Source organism: Mytilus californianus, unplaced genomic scaffold, assembly GCF_021869535.1.
Source record: "Mytilus californianus isolate M0D057914Y unplaced genomic scaffold, xbMytCali1.0.p SCAF_7, whole genome shotgun sequence".
NCBI lineage: Eukaryota > Metazoa > Mollusca > Bivalvia > Mytilida > Mytilidae > Mytilus > Mytilus californianus.
Window position 1 is genome coordinate 100,552,893 of NW_026262723.1, and position 6,915 is coordinate 100,559,807.

The window sequence follows — 6,915 nt, forward strand, 5'->3', positions numbered from 1 at the left end:
GTTTTTCGTTCATTATTTTGTACATAAATTAGGCCGTTAGTTTTCTCGTTTGAATTGTTTTACATTTGTCATTTCGGGGACTTTTATAGCTGACTATGAGGTATAGGTTTTGCTAATTGTTGAAGGCCGTGGGGTGACCTATAGCTGTTAATTTCTGTGTCATTTGGTCTATTGTGGAGAGTTGTCTCATTGGCAATCATACCACATCTTCTTTTTATAAATATATAACTTCCTATTATTCAAATGGAATTCATTTTTTTCTATATGGAGCAGAATGCTGTAATTGTAAGTTTTCAGTGATGGATTATGAATTAACATATTTCAGAGTACTTTTATTTTATTCATTTTTTTGTATTGCCAATCCTTATCTATAATGTAACTTAAATTATAGTCCTAAGAGTGTATCAAAACATGAATAAAGGTTATTGTACCGGACTTGAATGTTCTTTATTTGGTTACCATTCAATAATAGTGAATGTACTGTTGCCTTTCGAGAATGGCAAATGTGCGATTATCATTCCAGAATGGTCAATGTGCAGTTCTTTTCTAGAATGGTTGATGTACTGTTACCATTCTAGAATGGTCATTGTACGATTCCCATTCCAGAATGGTAGATGTACTGTTGCCATTCCTGAATGGTCAATGTTCTGTTACCATTCAAGAATGGTCGATGTACTGTTGCTATTCCAGAATGGTCAATTTGCGGTTACCATTCTGGAATGGTCAATGTACTGTTACCATGTCAGAATGGTCGATGTACTGTTGCCATTTTAGAAATGTTAAAGTACTGTTACCATTCCAGAATGGTCAATGTAGTGTTACCATTTCAGAATGTAAAATGTGTCATTATCATTCCAGAATGGTAAATGAACTGTAGTTATTCCTAAACGGTAGGTACTCTTTTCAAATTCCAGAATGATCTATTTTTATACACCATTTTAGGATGTTCCCAATATAGTGTGATGAAAAATAAAGCAGAAAAATTTCCTTGACATTGGACAAAACACAAATGGCATGTACTGATATGTGTTTTACATAAAAAAAATCACTGTGGAGATTCTAATTTAAAATCTATCTTCATTCTAGAATTTTTAATAAACTCTTTATTTTGATAATTTGCTGTTTTATATATTTACTTATGGTATTTTACAAAGTCCTGTTATAACGCTCAATTATACCATTATTTTGCAGTCTAAATGCGTCAGTTGTTATTTTATCAATTTTGAACCTTACACAGAGTTCCTTAAAATGGTGAGACTCAAATAATTTCCCAGGAATAGATTACCTTAACTGTATTTGGCAAAACCTTTCGGAATTTTGGGTCCTTAATGCTCTTTAACTTTGTACTTTATTTGGACTTTTTTAACTTTTCTGATTCGACTTTTACTGATTTTTTGTAGACGATTCTCGATTCTGCCTTACAAAATTTAAATCCTGGTATCTTTGATGAGTTTATTGATCTTAGTGAATTTTATTAAGATTTCAAATTAAAAAAAAAAACACGAAGCATTACTTCAAACCCAAATTTGTCAAAATTCTGTACCAAAACGTAGTTTTGGGCTATTATTTGGTGTTGATATGTAGGTGATATAGTTAAAAATAAGTCATAATATTGTTATGACCTTAAAGTACATACATAGAGCTGTGATACTGTGAATTTAAGGAGAAATTGAGAACGACCCTGGCTTAATACAAATTCAAGGGAGCTTTGGCCCTGCCTCTTCGGTAAAAGTTAACATGTGCCCAAATTCCATTGTATGAATAGCTACCATGCTCTTTGACGTATCGACCCCAACATTTATAAGAATCTTTCTAATCCAATAGGACATAATCGTATCAACTTTAATAATAGTTGGACATACAAATCAAGAATCAAATTGTTTTCCAAGTATCAGACTTACTGGCTGATGTTGGTAAGCTTAACCTTGAATCTTTTGACCCCAAATTATATAGGGGTCTTCCTTTTCCCACTGAGCATTATCACGCCAAATTGTTAAATAGAGATTTTGTCCGGACATCCGGACAGCATTTATCATACTATCATATGCTGACTTCGTGGGGACTCTATTATAAGTCTTAAAAGATGAATTCCACTATCATTTTGGGCATGGTGCAGTGCCACAATTACAGTTACACTGTAGTCTTTTTGTGTCCTTTCCCCCGGTTCTAGTTCAATCAGTGAGATGACTTTTAGTTGATTTTAGTATTAATAAGGCAAAACCCTCGTTTTTTTATTATTTACATATACTAAGTCAAGGAACCTCAAGGGTGACTGTTGTATAAAAATATGGTCGGTGATCTTCTTCCTGCAGATGTTAAATTCTTGCCAAAGTTGGGCGTCTGTTTGACTCGGGATGTATAAATACGAAGCCACGGCCGGTTAGAAAGAAGACGTTAATTTCGATGCCACGCATTCTGCATCTTGAAGAACCCTTGCATAAACCGTAGGTCCGTTGTTGGCCTGTTGCTATGAAAAATTTCTGCCTCTACCTTGAAAAACCATTGTTTGGCAGTGGCAGTCCAACCTTGGAAAACCTTCCGAATGTATTAATTGTTTATAAAAAATTGCAGAAGGAAAATTGTTGTGCTGAATTTGAGACGAAGTATGTGTCACAAAAGTGTGTGGTGTAATCCCTCAACTGTATAACAATTGTTTATTTGATGGAGAATGTCCGTCGTAGAGTTGTCACACTTATAAATAAATATATAGATATAACCATAATGGTATTGTTGTTTTTGATACTGATGACACAATTGAATATAAAAGATCTAGATTTTTTTTGGCAAGAACAGTAGCAATCTTTGTCGTCTTTAAAAACAATCTACCTCCATGCTATGCCTTATCAGTACCAAAAACATCAAGACTATTATTATTATTATTACTATCTGTAAGTAATAGTAAAAATACCTTTTCTGGTATGATGAAAATAGTGGGGAACATATGAACTTTTAAAATACAAGCGGCGTTATTTCAATAACGAAAAGGTGTGTAAGAAGACAATACACACGAACTGATCACGAAAGCATGCAAAACGTCAACCGTTACAGTGAACCGATAATATTCAGTATCAAGATCCTTTCCGCAACATTGAAATTATCGGCGAGTAAAGATAAACTCACATATGCAGTGTGATGGATGCATTGCAGGATACACTTATCTTGTCGCGCTTCGCTCCTTTTGTAGTTAATGCGACTTCTCCATCAGTTTTTGCAGGTTAATACATCGATTTATGAGATTTGAATATTGGTAAATTACTGTTGCCTAAATAAATAGAAGATGCATCACAATGCAAATGAAGAACACAAAACAACAACAAGAAGCTTTTTTCCGTATTATTTTCGGTAATTGTATCTGTAAGTATTAGTAAAAAATACCTTTTCTGGTATGATGAACATAGTTTTTAACATATGAACTTTTTAAAACACAAGCGGCGTTTATTTCAACAACGAAAAGGTGTGTATGAAGTCAACACACACGAACTGAAAGTATGCAAAAGACGTCAACCGTTATAGTGAACCGATAATATTCAGTATCAAGATCCTTTCCGCAACATTGAAATTATCGGTGAGTAAAGATAGAATTGATTCCTAATATGACTCAATTTTTTTTTTAAATTGTGATTGCATATATATTCTGGTCATTCAACATAAGCTTATCCAGTACCTCTAAATCTAAACCACATCATCTTTTTTTAGTGGTTAAGTGATTGAATATAATTAATTCCCTGTCTAGAATTTGAGACATATAATAATTGTGAAATGTATCAACATTCGACAAAAAACATGTTGGTTTACTATTAGAATGAGATGTTCGTACAGATTTGCATAATAATTCACTCATAAAAACATGTGCAAGAATTTTACCCGAGTGTCATTTAGTGGGATATGTGACCATACAACCAGACAACATCAAGGAACACTTTTTTATCTGTACAAAGCGGCATAACTCTATTTTTTTTTCTAAACGTTGGAGTTATTTACCATCAAACTAACTCAAAGTTAACAAGAATATGTGTCCATATGACACTATTAATGCCCCGCTCGCACTATCACATTTTCTTTATCAGTGAACAAAAACAGCAAAACCTTAAACAAAACCCTTATTTTGCATATATATCAAACAGTTCAACTTCATAATAAAGACGTGTGCTAAGTCTCAAGTTAATGGGACTACAAGCTAACTTACACCATAACGGGACGGACGGGACGGACGAACACACAAACAGGAAGACATAATGACCATCCACATGCACAAGGAGTCATTTATCACTGCAAAAAATCTGAAAATTCCTTTTTTACAATAAAATATTTTTTTATTTTTTTTAAAAAGTTGAAATAATTTCCATTTATCGATAACGAAATTGATCAAATGAATGATGGTTTTAAAAATGTGAGAAATAAAACTGAACAGTGCTTGATAGGATTCATAATATGACCATTTAACTGTTTCTACTGTATTCATTTACCTTAGAATATGTTATTTTATTTAATAATAATTACATTACACGTCACGCGACTGTCATTAGAATACGTAATTTTGATTTACAGACAAAATTTGCGAGGTATTCAAAAATCCTATTTCATTTCCCAAAATAATGTAATATTCACGTTTTTGCATAGGAAAACAAACGAAAAGCTTGATATAACTCATAATTTCATGGTTGTAGCATAAATATTTAATTATAATTGAATGCTTTCTTTTTAATAATTGTTTATGGTTCCAAAAGTGTTGTTCCTACACATACTTCAAGCGTTTCATACAAAATGTGATTCGGTCAACGCTTTTAATAAAATTACAAAAAGAAGCATTCAATTCTTAAATATATTTTTTCAAGAAAAGTTAATACGAAAACATAAAGTTGTCACTATGTCTGTCTATTTATTCTACATGCATGCCAATCTAATTACCCAATACGCATATTTTAGTGCCAATATGACGCTGACGTGATCATATAAAAGTGGCAAGTTGACAATTGGAGTTTAAAAATGCAATAACAATCATATTCCCGGAAAGATGATTTCAAATTCAATAAATCGTGACTGAAGAATGCCACGCTCCTTGCATGTTAGCATACCCCTTATTATATATCTCCACCCATATCTACGCATACACTGGCCGACTTGTGTTTGTCCCGTCACTGGCAACTGAAATTTCAGCGAGTACTTGGATCTCACATATCCCTGTGAATATAGTATTAAGGACACTACCCAAACTACAAGGTCTGCCTCATATTTTGATTTTTCTTCAATATGACAACGATAAAACGAACTTTATGATTCAGCTTTCCAATTCCAGACAGTAACATACCCTCTGCCCCATCGTATGGCGTTACATCTTTAAATGAACACGTTACACTCGTGAATGTTCACACTATACGGACTTCATTAACAGGGGTGTGCTCCTAACACAAAAATGCACCGATATATTTATCAGGAAGAACGACTGAAGTCGACACTACACAAGATGTATGGTCACCATCATAAATACGTTTCTTTATATAAACTAGTGACATGTTTTTCGTGGATAACAGAAAAGTGGTCTAATCTGTTATTTTACCGATTGTGGCGTTTTGACGGTGTGGATTCGCATATGCAGTGCGATGGATGCATTGCAGGATGCGCTTATATTGTCCCGCTTCGCTCCTTTTGTAGTTTATATGACTCCTCCATTATTTTTTGCTAGTTTAAACATGATTTATGAGATTTGAATATCGGTAAATTACTATTGCCTAAATATATAACAGATGCATCACAATGCCAAGTCAAAACACAAAACAACGACAAGAAATCCTTTCCGTATTATTGTCGGTGATTGAACTGCAATTATTTCTCTTTTTTTGTTAAATTAATAACACAAAAGGTTGACTGGGAATACAGAAACAGTCACCTTCAGTTCTTTTCTTCCGTCCGACCGTAAAACCCACGTTGTGAGACCGTCTTTTTGGCTGTGTGGGATGTATAAATACGCAGACACGTTCGATCAAGTTTATGCTACATTAATCGCGAGTGCCACACTGCCTGCGAATTAAAACTGTTGCAACAATTTTTAAAGCCGTAATCTCACGTTAAATATATTAAGTTATTGGCTGGTGTTTGCTTATCCATGGTTGTAAAACATGTTGCAAAGGAACTTAAACGTGCCTAAAACATGATAATATCCTTATAATTATTATCTTCATTCGAATCGAATGTTAATCATACAAAGCCTCCTTTACTACCAAGTGGGGCGAGTCTGGGAGATCCCAGTCAAAGATTGGTGTTTGAAATTATATTTGATTTAAGAGATATGTATATATTGTGACGTTTTGAGTGTTAAGGTATACAGTTCAGTAATATATTTATTGTATTTTAACTACGTAGTTTAGCGATGTCCAAATCTCGTTAATCGATAGTTTAGCGATGTCCAAATTTCGTTAATCGATTAAAAAGATACGAATCAAGGTAACAAACTCACACTGAGGGAATCACATGAACTCCAAAAAAGGAGAGATACCGGGGGCATTGACAGGTTAAAAAAACTCATCAAAGATGCCAGGCTGATAATTCTGAACCCCAGACGCGCGTTTCGTCTACAAAAGACTCGTTAGTGACGCTCGAATCAAAAAGTTAAAAGGTCAAACCAAGTTCAATTTTGGAGAGCATTCTGAAAGGTTTTGTCAAAAACAGCAAAGGTCATCTATTCCTGGGGTAGAAAATCCTAAGTATATCTTACAAATAAATGTTTTATAACAGTCAATTTATAAATATATCAATATCAATGGTATGCCATGTCAACATTAAAGTGCTGACTACTTGGCTTTTTAGCGGTTTCTGTGTAAGGAGCACATCCTTATTTATACAGTTCGTTTAGTGTAAAAATGCACAAGCGTAACGTATTAACTGGGATATGTAAACGCTATACGATTGGGGGTGCTA